This window comes from Balaenoptera musculus, chromosome 3 (assembly GCF_009873245.2).
Source record: "Balaenoptera musculus isolate JJ_BM4_2016_0621 chromosome 3, mBalMus1.pri.v3, whole genome shotgun sequence".
Taxonomy (NCBI): domain Eukaryota; kingdom Metazoa; phylum Chordata; class Mammalia; order Artiodactyla; family Balaenopteridae; genus Balaenoptera; species Balaenoptera musculus.
The window spans coordinates 145,628,727-145,647,275 of record NC_045787.1 but is presented as its reverse complement, the minus strand read 5'-3'; the positions used below and the strand labels follow the sequence as shown (position 1 = coordinate 145,647,275).

Below are 18,549 nucleotides of genomic sequence, written 5' to 3'. Positions count from 1 at the left end.
ATATAAAAAGATGAGCAATACAGACTTGTTCCCTGTTCTCAAGGAACCCATTGTAGTAAGCAGACCTGTGAACAAAAATCTAGACTGAACCACAAATGAAGTCCCTGTATGTGTGTGTGTGTGTGAGAGATGAAATTCTGAAGTTAGCCACATATACACACACACACACACACACACACGGAAATATACACACACATACATACATACTTTTAAAAAATGTGAAACGCTTTGGGCTTCCCTGGTGGCGCAGTGGTTAAGAATCCGCCTACCAATGCAGGGGACACGGGTTCGAGCCCTAGTCCGGGAAGATCCCACAAGCCGCGGAGCAACTAAGCCCATGCACCACAACTACTGAGCCTGCACTCTGGAGCTCGTGAGCCACAACTACCAAAGCCTGCGCGCCTAGAGCCCCTGCTCCACACCAAGAGAAGCCACCGCAATGAAGAGTAGCCCCCGCTCGCCGCAACTAGAGAAAACCCGTGTACAGCAATGAAGACCCAGTGCAGCCAAAATAAAAAAAAAAGTGAAACACTTTGAACTAGGACTAACCCTCAACATTTTTTAGAACAGTTGAACTAGAATATCTTGTTGTCTCTGAACTAAGCTGAACTGAATCAATATTTTAGTTGGTTCAGATAACCAGATTCAACCAGTTGATTGTTACATCATATAATCAAGAGTTCAGACCATGTATGTATGTATCATATATATGATAATATAATTATCATATAGGTATCATATATATATGACTATAGATGTATTATTTATATATATGTATCATTTATTTCCCACCTTCTTTTTAAGTGTTGGGCCCTAGGTACTAGGTTATCTCATTTAATCCTTTATGGAGAAGTTATCTATCTTGGCTTCTTTGTATATGAAGTTATGGAATTGAATTGACTTGCCTAAGGTTACACATTTATTTAAGTGGCAGAACTAAGTTATGAACCTAGGTCTGGATGGATAACTGCAAAGCCAGTGTTCTGGTCACCATGCTGTAGTGACCTTAACCTGGCAACTGCTATTTTTGGGTAGAAACAATTACCCTTTATTTATTTATTTACTTTTAAAATACATTTATCTATCTGTCTGTCCATCTATCTATTTATGGCTGCGTTGGGTCTTCGTTGCTGCTCGCGGGCTTTCTCTAGTTGCGACGAGTGGGAGCTACTCTTCATCGTGGTGTGCGGGCTTCTCATTGCGGTGGCTTCTCTTGTTGTGGAGCATGGACCCTAGAGTACGTGGGCTTCAGTAGTTGTGGCACGCAGGCTCAGTAGTTGTGGCTTGCAGGGTCTAGAGCACAGGCCCAGTAGTTGTGGCACACGGGCTTAGTTGCTCCGCGGCATGTGGGATCTTCCCGGACCAGGGCTCGAACCTGTGTCCCCTGCATTGGCAGGCGGATTCTTAACCACTGCGCCACCAGGGAAGTTCCTCCTCTTTATTTTTTTTTTTTTATTTTTATTTTTTTAAATTTTATTTATTTATTTATTTATTTATGGCTGTGTTGGATCTTCGTTTCTGTGCGAGGGCTTTCTCTAGTTGCGGCAAGTGGGGGCCACTCTTCACTGCGGTGCGCGGGCCTCTCACTATCGCGGCCTCTCCCGCTGCGGAGCACAGACTCCAGATGCGCAGGCTCAGTAATTGTGGCTCACGGGCCTAGTCGCTCCGTGGCATGTGGGATCTTCCCAGACCAGGGCTCGAACCCGTGTCCCTTGCATTGGCAGGCAGACTCTCAACCACTGTGCCACCAGGGAAGCCCCTTCCTCTTTATATTTAACATTAAAAAGTTGAAAGCTAATGCACCTGGAATGTAGAGGTTCCATGTAGTGAACTGACAAGTTTTCTTGGGAATGCCATTTGCAAGCTCTCAGTTGGGAAGAGTGTTAGTGATAAGCTTTTTTAAAGAGTTGGACTGATTGCTTGAAATGACAGCAGAGGTCATGTGAATCAAGTTTTAGTGCCTCTCGTCTAGCTCCATTGTGGGTAGTGTTGGGCAGTTATTAATAGAACTTCTTGACATTTGCCTTTCTTGTTTCTTTTCTTTTCAATATGTATAGTGAGACACACTGGTTTGAGAACACTACAGCTGGAACTTAACAGCTACCAACGTAAGAGAATATTTTTTAGAGAAGGGAGATAGCTTGGTAGAAAGAATCCTGATTCTGGAGAAGACAAACTTCAATTCTAGTCTTCTGCCTGATGCTTAATAGCTTTGTGACACTAGGCAAGTTACTTAATTTTCCTGACCCACGGTTTCCTCATCCTTTACATGGAGATAGTTATATCTGTCTGTCTGAGGTAGAGGGGAGATAACAGCTACACCTTACCAATTGCTTGCTGTTGAGGAACGAAAATCCATTTCTTTCATTGCTTGCCCCTGGTTCCCTATTCAAGAAGAGGGAATTCCAGTCTTAGAGTCCAGGGCAAGATAAGAATAAGATAAAAGACTGGGCATATGATATGATATGGCCCCTGCTGTCAGGTGTTCTTGTTTTGTTCAGGGCTGTCTCCTAAGGTCACACATGGCTGTTCCAACTCAATGTCTCTGTCTTTTTTTTAATGAGCGTTGGGGATTTATTATTTCTTGTTCATTATTCTGTTGCACTCTAGGGCCAATAATGTGAAGGTGTGGAGTAACCTTTCAGTGGTAGAGTGTAGTATTTTATGATCGTTAAAAAACACATTTTTTTCCCTGTATAAGAAAATTTACAAATATAGTTATTTAAGGAAAAAAAAAAGAATCCATTGGTAACCTCACCACCCAGAGAGAACATTTGTTGCTGTTTTAAGGTCTGTCTTCCTCCTGCCTATTGGGCAGGGAGGAATTCATCAAATTGTGCAGGTTCTCTTTGTTATTGTGGTGATGAAAATGATTATAAGAATGGTGTTTTAATGTCCCATGGAACCCCAGAGTGTGACTTTGGAGTCACTAGAAGGATAATGCCTCTCTCACTTACTCACCTGGAATAGCTCTGGATTTATCTGTATTATATAGCAAAACTCTTAGTAAGATTTTATGTGAAAAATTCTATGGAAATTTCTAAACACACAAAAAAGTAAAGCGATCCATTCAACTCAGCCTTGAACAGTTTTCAAAATTATGCTATTCTTAGTCCAACTTTCTCTTTCTTGAACTTTGTTTTTTTCTGGGGCATTTTAAAACAAATCTAAGATAGCTTTAAAAAAAAGGAGTTTGACAAATCACTGTTTTATGTCAGAGAAAAAAAAAATATAAAAAAGTTTCAAAGAATAAAAAAATAGTACAACTGGTACCGAAGGTTATAAAAGACATGTAAAGTTTCCTTTGAACCCAGGTCTCACTTCCCAAAGTATCACTTCTGAGTTTCCCATTATCCTTTAGACAGAAACTTAAAAAAATAGAAATAGAACCATATTATACATATTATTTTTCAATTAATAACTTTTTCAATTAGTAAGATACATTGCCCATCTTTCCATATCAGCATATAAAATCATATAAACCCTGTTCTTTTTTATGGATGCAATAATATTTCATCATATTGGCTTTATCATTTAAAAATATATGTATATCCCGTTCCCTATTAATGGAACTTTAGGCTTCAGTTTTTTTTCTGTTATGGCACTTTGCTAATTTCAGTGAACATATACCTTTAGGCTTGCATGATTATGTCTGTAGAATAAATTCCTAGAAGTACAGTTGCTTGGTCAAGGAGTATCAGTGTTTTATTATTAAATTGTCTGTATACAGAAAAGTAATAATCTCTCCTTTCCATCCCCCCCGCAACAAATGTTAACAGTTAATGTTGTCTACCGTTGCATGTTTTGGTTTTTTGTTCATAGGATGATGATGTAGCCAACAATTACTGGGATTTTCCCTCTTTATTTACTTACTGTCATATTGCAGACATGTCCCCAGGTTTTGTAAAGTCTGACTCTTTCACCAGTGGAAATTTCACCAACTTTTATCATCCATAGATTTGGGGGCAGTGAGGGCGAGGAGTACATTTTTTTTTTCTTCTTTGAATTATAATATATGTGTAGAAAGTACAGAAACCTTAACTATATAGCTCAGTGATTTGTTACAAAACGGGCAGTGATTTATTTTGATAGGTGAGGCTAAATCATTTTCATGGAGGGTGAACCAGTTTATAATCTAGTTTATTTCTATAAGCTCTGGATATCATTTAAAAATGTTTAAGGTTTACTTTAAAAATATTATTAAAAACAACCTATACTTGTTCCAATTTAAACTAATAATAAAAAGTGACAAATAGTAACATGATAAATTAAGACTTTCTACCATCATTTAAAAATCACTGCGTAATATTCCATTTAATATATATATTACTGATTTTAAGAAACCTTCCCTTCCTTGTCAAGACTGCTTCCAATTTTTGAGACATCCATGTTGAGAAGAACATCACTGTAGCTAAGTGTTTGTATACTTCTGTGATTATTTCTTTAGGTGAAAGAATGTGCACATTGAAACACTTAAGGTTGCTAAATTGTACTTTTGACAGGCTGGCTCAGATTATACTCCTAAAAGCAGCGGATGAGAGAGTCCCTTTTTATATGCCTTAGCTGGCATTGGATAATTTAATTTTGTATTTTTTTGCCATTCTGATAAATGAAAATGTTAAAATACGTATTTATTTATTGGCCATTTCTACTTCTTGTTTTATGAGTTACCTCTTCATACCTTTTCTCCATTTTTCTAAAATGACTTTTTAAAAAAAAATCTTAGTTGTAGGAATTCTTTATATATTAAATACAGTAACTCTGTCACTTATTGCAAGTGTTTTCTCTAGTTTTACATTTGCCTTTCAGTTTTGTTTATAATGCTTTGTGCTTTGAAGAAGGTTTTGAAAGAAATTTTTACTCTTTATATAATCATACTTATTCTTTTTTCTTTTTTCAATGTATTTTTTATTGAAGTACAGTTGATTTATAATGTGTTAATTTCTGCTGTACAGCACAGTGACTCAGTTATACACATTTATACATTCTTTTTTATATTCTTTTACATTATGGTTTATCCCAAGATATTGAACGTATAGTTCCCTGTGCTATACAGTAGGACCTTGTTGTTTATCCATTCTGTATGTAATAGTTTGCATCTACCAATCTCAAACTCTCAGTCCATCCCTCCCCCAACCCCCTCCCCATTGGTAACCACAAGTCTGTTCTCTATGTCTGTGAGTCTGTTTCTGTTTCATAGATAGATTCATTTGTGCCATATTTTAGATTCCACATGTAAGTGATATCATATGGTATTTGTCTTTCTCTTTCTGACTTACTTCACTTAGTATGATCATCTCTATGTCCATCCATGTTGCTGCTAATGGCATTATTTCATTCTTCTTTATGGCTGAGTAGTATTCCATTGTATATATGTACCACATCTTCTTTATCCATTCATCTGTCGATGGACATTTAGGTTGTTTCCATGTCTTGGCTATTGTGAATAGTGCTACTATGAACATAGGGGTGCATGTATCTTTTTGAATTATAGTTTTGTCCAGGTATATGCCCAGGAGTGGGATTGCTGGATCATATGGTAACTCTATTTTTAGTTTTCTGAGGAACCTCCCATACTGTTTTCCACAGTGACTGCACCAACTTACATTCCCACCAACAGTGTAGGAGGGTTCCCTTTTCTCCACACCCTCTCCAGCGTTTGTTATGTGTAGACTTTTTATTATTTATTTATTTATTTATTTATGACTGTGTTGAGTCTTCGTTTCTGTGCGAGGGCTTTCTCTAGTTGCGGCAAGTGGGGACCACTCTTCATCGCGGTGCGCGGGCCTCTCACCATCGCGGCCTCTCTTGTTGCGGAGCACAGGCTACAGACGCGCAGGCTCAGTAATTGTGGCTCACGGGCCCAGTTGCTCCGTGGCATGTGGGATCTTCCCAGACCAGGGCTCGAACCCGTGTCCCCTGCATTGGCAGGCAGATTCTCAACCACTGCGCCACCAGGGAAGCCCCATGTGTAGACTTTTTAATGATGGCCATTCTGACCGATGTGAGGTGGTACCTCATTGTAGTTTTGATTTGCATTTCTCTAATAATTAGCATTGTTGAGCATCTTTTCATGTGCCTGTTGGCCATCTGTAGTCATTCTTTTCCTTTACCATTCTTCTAGTGGTTCATGGCTTTATGTTTTATATTTAAATCTTTCCGTTTCTCTGTAATTTATTTTGGTATATGCTATGAATCAGGAATCCACATTCTTTCTAAATGGCCACACTGTTTTCTGCATACTATTTACTGATCTCGCCTTTCCCCCATTGGTTTGAGATCATATGCTCATGTTTCATTTCCTTGTATCTGATGATGCCCACTCACAGAAATCTCTTTCAAGCTTTTGTTCTTCTTTACTTCTCAAGTATCATCATCAGTTATTAACCTCTTTAGGCTTGTCATGGTCCGGGGTGTATCATGCTGTCTTTCATACATACAATGCTGGTTTCAAAGTGTCCTGTTAATGATGATAAGCTTTGAAAGTTCAAAGTGCCAAACAGAAAGATTCATTTTAGCATTTTTCTAAAGAAGTGATGTTTCCTGTTTTTACTGTGAATTGAAATTGTTGGGTTTTTTTTTTTTTTTTTTTTTTTAGTGATTTCCATGTCATATTTTCTGAATATAGGGTGACTTGGTGATCTCAGAATTTGAAGCAACAAGTAAATTCATATTTTGGAGAAAGTTTTAATGATAGCACAATGCCTGGCACATAGTACTAGCCCTCAAGAAATAGCACTTTATTAATTTCATTGATCATATACATATTTTTAGGCACTCAAGAAATCACATATATTTTCCATGGAAGAGAGCCTCTGCTATGGGAAAATGAAAACTACGCCTTGTTTTACTAACACTTTTAATTTATGGTTTCCAAAACAGTGTGCGTGATGGATAAGGTAGTGTGCATGTTGAGTAAGGTTTAACAGTATACGTAATTTGAGGATAGGGCGGTGGGTAAATGGGATTCAGGCCACATTAAAAAATGCCTTTTGGGCTTCCCTGGTGGCGCAGTGGTTGAGAATCTGCCTGCCAATGCAGGGGACACGGGTTCGAGCCCTGGTCTGGGAAGATCCCACATGCCACGGAGCAACTGGGCCCGTGAGCCACAATTACTGAGCCTGCGCGTCTGGAGCCTGTGCTCCGCAACAAGAGAGGCCGCGATGGTGAGAGGCCCGCGCACCGCGATGAAGAGTGGTCCCCACTTGCCGCAACTAGAGAAAGCCCTCACACAGAAACGAAGATTCAACACAGTCATAAATAAATAAATAAAAGAGCGTGAATTTCTAAAAAAAAAAAAAAACACATACAATAAAATTTGCATTCAATTTAAAAAAAAAAAAAAAAAAAAAGAAGAAAGAAAAAATGCCTTTTTACTTTTTCAACAAAAATGACACAATATACCTCATACTACAGACTTTTATTTTATTGCTTGTAAGAATTCTGGTTTTATGTATTTCTGTTGATTTATTTTTATTGTTCTGTTTATGAAAGTAACACTTTTTCACTGCAAAAATTTTGGACAGTAGAGGAGTATAAAGAAGAAATTAATCATTCAGCCATAATCTCACTTCATTTTAGTGCCCATTCATTGTTTTTTCTTCTTGACATTTTATTTTTATGTATGTGTGTATTTGTGTATGTTTTGTTTAGTTTAGTTTATAAATAGGCTTATACTCTATGTATACTGAATTATAACCCCATTTTTACCAATATGATTCACATTAGTAAACTTAGGTCTACATTTTTAATAAATGACTATGTAGAGTTTAATTGTCTGGATGTACAATAATTTAATCATTCTTCTACTGATGGACATTAAGGTTATTAAATTTTAGTCTATACTTATTTCTTAGGTTGTATTATTCATTGGAGAAATTCTGAGTCAAAGGATATGAACTTTCTTAAGGCTTTTAAACATTGACCGAGGGCTTCCCTGGTGGAACAGTGGTTAAGAATCTGCCTGCCAATGCTGGGGACAAGGGTTTGAGCCCTGGCCCGGGAAGATCCCACATGCCGCGGAGCAACTAAGCCCGTGTGCCACACTACTGACCCTGCGCTCTAGAGCTTGCGTGCCACAACTACGGAGCCCGTGTGCCACAACTACTGAAGCCCGCGCGCCTAGAGCCCGTGCTCCGCAACAAGAGAAGTCACCGCAGTGAGAAGCCTGTGCACCGCAACGAAGAGTAGCCCCTGCTTGCCGCAACCAGAGAAAGCCCGTGCGCGGCAACAAAGACCCAACACAGCCAAAAATTAAAAATTAAAAAATTAATTAATTAATTTTAAAAAACCCAAAAAAACATTGACCTATCCTCCACCAAAATGGTTATTCTAATTTATATTATTCTCAGCATATGATAGTATACTATCTCAGTATCATTATCTCAGTATATGATAGCACAAATAAATGCCCGGTGTAGAAAACTGGAAAACATAGGAAAGCCCAAAGAATACATTAAAAAAAATCACACTTTGTTTACTCATTTGCTTATTCTTCAAGCAACAAATGTTTATGATGCTCCTACTGTGTACCAGGGATTATTGTAGGGGCTGGGAATACAAGAGTGCACAAAATAGACAAAAAGCCACTCTGTCTTAGAACCTAAATTTTAGTGGGAAAAGAAAGAAAATAAGTGAAACACATGGTATTTTAGGTAGTAAGAAGTGCTATGGAGAAAGTGGGGGCGGGGGGTAGGGCACCCCAAGGGTTGGGGCTTTTATTCTGCATGAGATGGGAAGTCATTAGAGAATTTTGACGACAGGTGTAATTTATCTGACTAATGTGTTAATAGGACCTCTGGCTGCTGTATAGATAATAGAATGAAGAGAGGAAGCAGGGGGACCAACTCGTAAGGTTGACCAGTGTATTAGCGTTCTCCAGAGAGACAGAACCAGTAGTAGATAGATAAATGGATAGATGGATAATTTACAGAATTGGCTCACATGATTGTGGGGACTGGCAAATTTGAAATTTGTGTGGCAGAGAAGCAGAAATGCAGGCAAGATTTATCTTTTACAGTCTTGAGGCAGCATCTTTGCTCTTAAGGCCTTCAACTTACTACATGAGGCCCCACCTGCATTTTGGAGGGTAATCTGCTTTACTCAAAGTCTACTGATTATAAATGTTAATCACATCTACAAAATACCTTCAGAGCAACATGTAGACTAATGCTTGACCACACAGCTGGCCAAGTTTGTTGTGGCCAAGCTGACACATAAAATTAACCATTACAACTGTGAATGAAAAGAGGCCAATCTTTGGAGTTAGGGATACAAATGGGAACAGAGGTAGTCCATGACCAAATGAAGAAAGAAAAGGTGAGTGTGACATTATTAAAAATGATACCAGTCTTATCAAGCCAATATCATTTATATCACCAATATCTAATAACCATTTAGTCAGAGGTGATTTGGACTTTGGAGTCCATGGTACGGGAAGATAAAAATATGATATGTGTCTACTTGCAATAATGAAATGCTTCAGTAATGATTCTTCATAAAGAGTCATTCAGTACATAGTACTCATTTTATGGAAGAACCATAAGTGTGTAGGGAACTCACAGTTAACACTTAACACTAGACACATTACTAAGCCCTTTCCCATATATTGTCGTTTTTAATCCTCTGAACAAATTTTATGAACTAGGTTTTGTTATGTCTGTTTTATACATGAGGAAACTGAGAAAGAAAGCTTGCGACTTGCCTAAGGGCACACACCTACTAAGTGGCAAAGCCAGGATTTAAACCTAGTCTCTCTGGTTCCAATACACCTTATTGCCTCTTAAAGTAGAAACTATTTTCATAGAGACGATTATCTGTATTTTAAGTTGTAAATAGGGTTTTCTAGGACAATTACGCAATAGGAATGCTATTTATGTTGTTATACCAGTAGTGTGCATGATCAAATATCTCTTCTTTAGAGGCCTTCTCTGGCCACCCAATCTAAAATAGCTTCCTGCTTTTCACTCCGTTCCTTTACCCTACTTTATTTTTTCTTCATAGCACTTAGCACTGCCTGAAATTACATTCCATGTTTGTTTTTTTCCTCCTGTCTGTTGTCTTTTTTCCCCCATCAGAATCCGAAGTTCCATGAGAAAAGGGTCATGTCTTACTGTTCACTGAATGACAAATTCACCTGTTTCTAAAATAGTTCCTGGACAGACAGAATAAACTGGAGTGTGAAGGAATGGCTGTCTCTAAGCTTTGTTGGGATTATATGGGGTAGTGGTATTTGCTGTCATAGCCAGAACTACTTTGGACTTAGTTCTCTGAGTTCTTTGAATCCAGGTATTCAAGTGAGTTGAAGGGAGTTCCTTGAGTAAAAATTGATTTTTCTTTGAAAGATAGCTTATTGTATTGTTGTTTTGCTTAAAAAATCTTTTCTGATTATAAAAGTAGTACATGCATATTGTAGAATGTTGGGATAAAAGTGGAAAGAAAAATGAGAAATAATCCTCAATTTAGGGAGTGCCATTCTTAGTATTTTGGCATATTGTCTTTGAGTTTTTAGTCTTTGCATATGCTTTACATAGTTGAGAATTATATATATATATGATTATATATATAACTTTATATGCTTTATTTTACTTTACATGCTTTGTACACTTATTCAGAATTATTGTGTTAATGTTTTCCTATCATTAAAAATTCTCATAATTTGAAATTACCATATTTCATGAACAGCCCATAATTTGACATTTTTCTGGGTGCTTAAACTCTTCACTTTTAGTTATTAAAAACAAATCTCCATCTTTTTGCATAAATCTTTGCTGTCATTTTTAATTACCTAGGATATATTCCTAGGAGATGTACTGTATATATCCTGTCAAATTGTTTTCCAGAGGGTTTGCATATCATTGTACCCTCACTGGGATTGAACATTATTATTCTAAACAAATTTAACAAGGCTGATTTGTGTGATTCAGTAGGATACTCTAAATTCACAGGCCTCTTCACAAGTGGCAGCTCTCCTCTCTGAGCAGTTTGAGTATATGTTGAGTCAGCTAAGGCATGGCCTACTAAAATAAGATCTAATAATACTGGATATGCTTGGCCAAGAATAAAAGACTTGAGAGACATTTTCCAACTTCTTATTGAATTGCCTGGGTGCTCTGACTAGAATTCAAAATTGAGATTATTCAGTTTAGATGAGGTTATTCAGAAAATACAGAAAGTATAGAATCACCCATACATTTTGTACATTTTTACTGACTGCCTGCTGTGTGCCATGCACTGTGCTATGACCCGGTAGTACAAAGAACCAGCTGCCAATCTTTGTAGATAGATGGCATATGAAAACTGTTTACCCTAGTAAAGGAAGGTTCTTTCTACCCCATTCTCCCTTTAGAAAACCAGGAGTCGCTTACCGAAGTCCTTGTAAAATCTCTTATATTATAGCATGCTTCCATCTTTTTAAATTCGGAGTAAAAGGCAAATGTTAAATCCTTCATCTATAAGACAACAGGAAATGAAAAATTAAGGATTAGAGTAATGGTAACCAGAAGAAACCATCACCTAATTAATTTCAAAGTAAAAACTTTGCCAGAAGAAACATTTCCCAGAGGGATCTGGTAGAGTTCGCAGGAAAGAGACGGATGGATGAATCCCTGTCAACTAGTAGTGAATGGCTTGGGGAAGACACTGAGCCTGTAGTGTCCTCAGTCAGTACTGGTTTGAGATGTTTACTAAAGTCATCTGACAGTGGTGGTGAAAAAGGCACAAAACATTTCAGCACAATTTTTTCCTAGGGTTATGATCCCACAGTTCGAAGTGTTGGGTATTAGTTATTGCAAACCCCATTGAAAGATTTATTCTTATTGATTTTGAGACAATCTTGAGCTCAATTGTAAGTACAGTACTAAGAACTTTTTGTTTCTCAAACTGTGTGAAAGTAAAGCTGACTGAATGCTCCGTCATGCTCTAGTGTTTTAGTGTATATTTCTTACAAAGGAGGATGTTCTACATAATCATAATATGAGAATCAAATCAGTAAATTAACATTGGATACATTACTACCATCCAGTCCTCAGTCTCTTGAGTTTCATCAAAGGTCCAATAATGTCCTTTGTAGCAAAGGTATCCAGTTCAGAATGATAAGCCGCCTTTAGTTGTCATACTTCTTTAGTTTCTTTCAATCTGGAACATTTTCTCAGGCTTTCCTGGACTTCTGTGACCTTGGCACTTTTGAAGATTACAGATCAGTTATTTTGTAGTATGTCTGTCAATGGAGGTTTGTCTGTTTCAGTATGATTAAATTTAGTTTATACATCTTGGAAAGGAATATCACAGAAGTGACGCTGTGTTCTTTATCTTTGCATCTTATTAGGTAGTACATGATTTTGATTTCTCTTGTTACTAATGGTGGTCATCTTGATTATTTGAGGAAGGTGGTATCTAGGAGCTTTCTTCACTATAAAGTTACCCTTTTTCTCTCTGTAATTAAGTATTTTGTGGAGAGGTACTTTGAAACTGTATAAATGTCCTCTTTTCATTAGAATCTCAGTTTATTCACTTACAGACTTGTGGTTTCTTATTTTTTTCAGTGGGTTATAATCTGTTATTATGATTATGTATTTTGATGGTCAGATTGTTCAAAGCTTGGCCATTGCATGCCCTTTCAAGCTGGGTCCTGTATCCTTTTGATCTGTCCTCATAATTCTTTAAGCACTTCTTGCTTTCTGGGGCAAAAAAAATTTTCCAGGCTCATCTTGTATTTTCCCATAGTCAGCCCTGGAATTAGTCAATTCTGTAAGGAGCCTTGGTTTCTTTTTGTGAAGAATGGTATTTAGATCTGGTTGGTAAGTGTGCTTAGTGCTATTGGGATGTCATTGCTTCTATAGGCTCTCTCAGCCAACAGTGTTAGGTAATATATGTATAATTTTGTCTCTGTGAAAAAAACTCCCTCCTTTTCTATGTATTAAAAAACCACGAGTTCGCAGTGATAGTTCTAGTCCAGTCTTACAGATTTCATTCTAGTTTTCTAAGGTAGCCCTTTTCATATTTGTAACTCCCTTCTCTAACAGTGAGAAACAGTGACTCCTGTTTTCCACAGTATATTTACTCACTTGCTCAGTTCTAGAATGCATATTCAGTAGTTTTAGAATTGCTTACCTATATCACTGAAAAATAAATTTACTAACCATACTGAATATTTCTTTACAATTAACTTTTGTTTTTGGCTATATATTCTAACTGCTGAGTTCCAGAGTCACTTGGGTTAATTTTTTCCTCACCATTAAGTATGATTATGTTATTCAATTGAAATGTATTTAGGTTCGTTTGTTTCTGTTGATATTCCATCTCTCTCTCCCAATCGTTGTTGATTTTATTTTTTTGAGTATGTAAAGCATGTATTGCGGTTCTAAGAGTAGAAACAATACAGAAAGGTCATCCTTTCTGTCCTGTTCCCATTCCTCTGTTCTTTCCATCCTGTTTCCATTGGGTAACCAATTTTTTTAGTTACTGGCTTATCCTTCCTGGGTTTCTTTATGCACTAAGGAACAGGTACACACATGTATATTTTCTTACTTCTGTTTATTTCTTATGCAAAGGGTAGTATATAGGTAGATACTATTTTGCACTTTGCTTTTTTCACCTAAAAATGTACCCTGAAAATTAGTCTGTATTAGCCCATAGAGGCCTTTCTTATTCTTGCATAAGGCTGCATACTGTGTGTTGATACACCATAGTATATTCGGCTAGAATCTTACGTATGAGCATGCAGGTTGTTTTGTTTTTGTTTTTTTTTAAATTGCAAACAGGGCTCCAGTGCATATGTTTACCTTGTGCATATGTGTTTTCATAGTATTTAATTATAGTGTATCTTCAGGGAAAATTCCTAGAAATGTGTTACTGGATCAAAAGGGATGAATTGGGAAATTGGGATTGACATATATACACTAATATGTATTAAAAAGATAACTAATAAGAACCTGCTGTATAAAAAAAATAAATAAAATAAAATTCAAAAAAAGAACCCCCCAAAAAACCAAAAATGAACAAACAAAAAAAAAGGTTGATACAGGATCAAAGGTAATGCCGGATGAAAACATCAAGCTACTTACGTATTTTTGTTAGATATTGCCAAATTCTCCTCCAGAAGGGTTGTACACATTTGCCTTCCCACCAGAAGTATATGAGAGTGCCTGTTTCCTTACTCTTTTACTGACAGAATGTCTTGTCATACTTGTGAATATTTGCCAGTGTTAGGTGAGAAATGTGTAGCTTTAATTTGCATCTCTTTAATTATGAGTAAGTCTGAACATCTTTTCTTATTTAAGGGTTGTTTTTATATCTTTTAAAAAGTCTGTCCATGTCCTTTCCTCATTTTCCTATTGGGATTTTGGTAATTTTTATCCCCCTCAATTTAAAAGAAAAATTTAGGTATATAAGTCCTTTTACCTGTGACATACGTTGTAAATATTTTTTCTAGTGTTCTAATTTTATCTTTTTCCAAATGGCTTACCAGTTGTCCCAGCACTTATTAAAAAGTTCTGCAGTTTAGCAAATGCAAACTAATATAGAATGCATAAACAACAAGGTCCTACTGTATAGCACAGGGAACTATATTCAATATCCTATGATTAAACCATGATGGAAAAGAATATAAAAAAGAATGTATTACATATGTATAACTGAATCACTTTGCTGTACAGCAGAAACCAACACAACATTGAAGTTCCCCAGTGATTTGAGAAGCCACTTTTATCATGTACTAAATTTCCATATGTACCTGGGTCTATTTCTGAACATTTTATTCCATTAGGCCAGGATGTGGCAAACTATGGCCCTCTGGCCAAACCCAGCCCTATTTTTGTAAGTAATGTTATATTGGATCACAGCCCCACTCGTTTATTTACTTATCGTCTATGGCTGCATTTGTGCTACAACAGAAGAGTCAAGAAGTTGTGACAGAAACTTGCAAAGCTTGAAATATTCACCTCTCACCCTTTACAGAAGCTTGCTGACCCCTACATCAGGGTAATTATCTATGCATATGCCATAAAAGAACCTTGTTTTTAACTAGAGAGACTTACAGTATGTTTAAATGTCTGGTGGGGCTAATCGCACCTTGTAGCTTTTCTTTTTGCATGTTGTTTTCTGAGTATTCTTATAAGTTTTTCCACATGAATTTGAGTACCAACTTGTCTGGCTCCACAAGAAGCTTTTTATGTGATACTGGGGTGTTTTAAAATTATAAATTAGGGTGAACTGTTATCTTTATAATGTTGAGTTGTCTTATCCAAGAACTAGTTTTGCAGAAAAGAATAGAGAAACTTATCAAAGAACCAAGGCACAAAAATGCATCAGACCAACATGGTTTCACAGGGCAAGTCTACCAAATCTTCAAAGCATGTGTAGGCCAGAAGCTTCATAAATTGCTTCATAGCATTGATTTTGAAAGAAAACATTTCTTCTGGGGGGAGTTATTTCTAGTTTTATATCTTTTTGATCAGAGGCTATTATTATCTGATTTTTTTTCTTTTGTAGAACTTATTTCTTTGTGATCAAATATATGATGAGTCTTCATAAATATTTCATGTGTGCTTGAAAAACAGATTAGTCTATTTATAGGGTGTAAGGTTTGATATCTCTAATATTTGCCTTCTTGATTATGTTTATTCTTCTGAACTTTATTTTTTGGTCCTCTTGATCTGCTTTGTATTGGGAGTAGTGTGTATTAGTGTATTTTTAATCCATGTCTCTTTGCATATCTTTTAGTTTCTTCTTAAGATGTGTTTTCTTTGCTCTTTTATTTTTGAAATTTCTATTTAAACTTAGAAAGGTGTATATTTTTGTTCTATTGATTACCCTTTACTTACAACTTTTAAAATGCTTGTAATTCTTGGGATTTTATTTAATATTTTATTAACAAGTTTATTCTTTTTAATGGAATTCTTTAACTGCCACCTGTTCACTGTACAACAGTCAGGACTTGTTCTTTCCTCTTCTGATCCCTTCTCCTTTTAAGCTGCATTATTTCTGCTTTTCAGAATGTATCACATATTCTTCAGCCCTCATCATCTTCATCTTTGTTTTATTCTTATATCCATACTGTAATTATTTTATTTATTTATTTTTTTAAAATTTTTTATTTATTTATGGCTGTGTTGGGTCTTCATTTCTGTGCGAGGGCTTTCTCCAGTTGTGGCAAGCGGGATGCCACCCTTCATTGCGGTGCGCTGGCCTCTCACTATCGTGGCCTCTCGTTGCGGAGCACAGGCTCCAGACGCGCAGGCTCAGTAATTGTGGCTCACGGGCTAGTTGCTCCGCGGCATGTGGGATCTTCCCAGACCAGGGCTTGAACCCGTGTTCCCTGCATTAGCAGGCAGATTCTCAACCACTGCGCCACCAGGGAAGCCCCATACTGTAATTATTTTAAAATGTTTGCCATTAATCTTTTTGCTAAAGTTTTCTGAGTCATCTCTTGGTTGCTCAAGGATACAGAATTCCCTGACCTGTTACCTGTTTAAAACTATTTTCCTATTGTCTTTGGTTAGAAAATCTTTATCTTACCCTTTCTTTTCTACTGTTTTTGGAAAATGCTGTTCCACTGATGTGTTGCTTGGTACATTGTTTTTAAGATATTTGATGCCAGTCTAATTCATGCTCTTTCTGTTGTAAGTTTTCTTTTAATTTAAAAAAATTTTTGGACTGGAGACTGAGAAATTTTTTCTTTATCTTAAAGTCTAATAATTTTACTAGGGTATCTCTAGGAGTTTAATGCTGTGGGCCAATTTTCCCTAGTATCTGGAGACCCTGTTAACGTGCAGTTCAGATTTCCTTTTATTTCTGGAAAGTTTTCTTGAATTATAGTGTTACCAACCAAACTTGGGTCCACCCACCTGCACGCAGTAAAGCCAGTCTGTTGACACCAGGTTATGGTGAAAGAAAGTGCAGCGTTTATTGCAGGGCACCAAGCAAGGAGTCCAGGACAGCTAGTACTCAAAACACCTGAACTCCCCAGTGGGTTTCAGGAAAACCCTTTTAAAGGCAAGGTGAGGGAGAGGAGTCCCAGGGTATGTGGTCAGCTCATGCATAGTTCTTTGGTTGATGGTGCGGTAACAGGGCCGTGTCACAGGGGTGAACATTATCAGTTCTTAGCCTCTAGTAGGCCTGTGGGGGCTGTGTGCTCATGGTCAGCAAGTAGTTAATGTTTTCCATTTGGTGGGCGTTTTAACATCTGTAAGACAGCTCAGGAAATGATACTAATATCTAGGTACTTCAGAGAGAAGCTAAAGCAGAGGATATTGGGGAGGGGTCTGTCCCTGAAAGGTTTCCTCTTTTTCTTCCATTTCAGCTACTTCTCTGTCCTGTTTTGTTTCTTTCTTTATCTCACTTTCATTCTCTTAGATTATTTTCCTGCTTTTCTTTAATGCCTATTATTACATTTTTCATTTGAATTTATCATTTGGGGGCATTGTAATTTACTTTCATTTCTATTATAATCTTGATTTTATTTCTTTCCTGAGTTAAATCTTGTTTCATTTCTTTCTGCTTTTGGTATGTTTTCCTTCTTGAGTTTTGACTTTCTGATTCAAGGCATTTAAAAAATAACATCAAATATTTGTTGAAGCATATTGAGTTCAGTTTGGAGTACTCTTTTCAGGCACATTCCATAAGCGCAGTATGCCATAATGCACTAAGGCGTACGTAGTATATAATAAATTTACTTTTCTTATGTATAACTAGAATGATAGTATCTATGTACTATCCTTAGGAAAATTAAGTGAACAATTACCAAAATCACTCTCAGTAGGGCTTAATTATCTTGTAGAACCCCAGTTAGGAAAGACTGATTTGAGGTTTTCATTTTCTTCTGCCCCTCCCTGTCCTTTCTTCTTTTATGTGTGGGGATTTCATTAGCTGAATTTTTGTGTGTGTGTAGATAAAGATTTGCTTATGTCACTACATTTTGGGGGGCAGGACTGGCAGTTTGAGGTTAATTTTATGAGTCCTAGTTTAAGAACATCTTCTGTCAGTGTAACAAAACATAGTTTCTTTCTTTCTTTCTTTTTTTGGCTGCGCCACACGGCATGTGGGATCTTATTTCCCAGACCAGGGATCGAACCCGCGTCCCCTTCAATGGAAGCACAGAGTCTTAACCACTGGATCGCCAGGGAAGTCCCCAAAACATAGTTTCTTTACTGGGTGTCTTGTTTTGGGTTAGGGAGGAGGAGATTGAGGAGGAAGGGCTTTGCATCCTTTGAATGTTTCAAAAAATTCTTTAATCTTGCAGGATCTTAAAATCTCTCCCCTGCCATTTCTTTTTCCCTTAATTGTATGGTTTCCAAAAGACAACTGGCTTTTCCTTTCCTTTTTTTTTTTTTTTTTAAATTAATAAACTTAATTTTTTAGGGCAGTTTTATCCTGAAACTGAGTAGAAAGTATAGAGGGTTCCCAGTTCCCATATATCTCTCTTTTTATTTTTTTCCTTTAGAATTATTTTATTAAATCGTAAATGTACAACAGCTTCTTAACTGTACACACAGACTTAAATTTTTTTAAAGGAAAAACGTTACATCTTATTACACCATGATCCTGGCTAGT

The 18,549-nt window shown here is 36.8% G+C and overlaps 1 protein-coding gene across 8 annotated transcripts in view; it reads left to right on the top strand.

The window, feature by feature from the left end:
* Positions 1–18,549, top strand: part of FBXW11 (F-box and WD repeat domain containing 11) — a 132,526-nt gene that overhangs the window by 40,206 nt on the left and 73,771 nt on the right. The gene's annotated exons all lie outside the window — the stretch shown is intronic.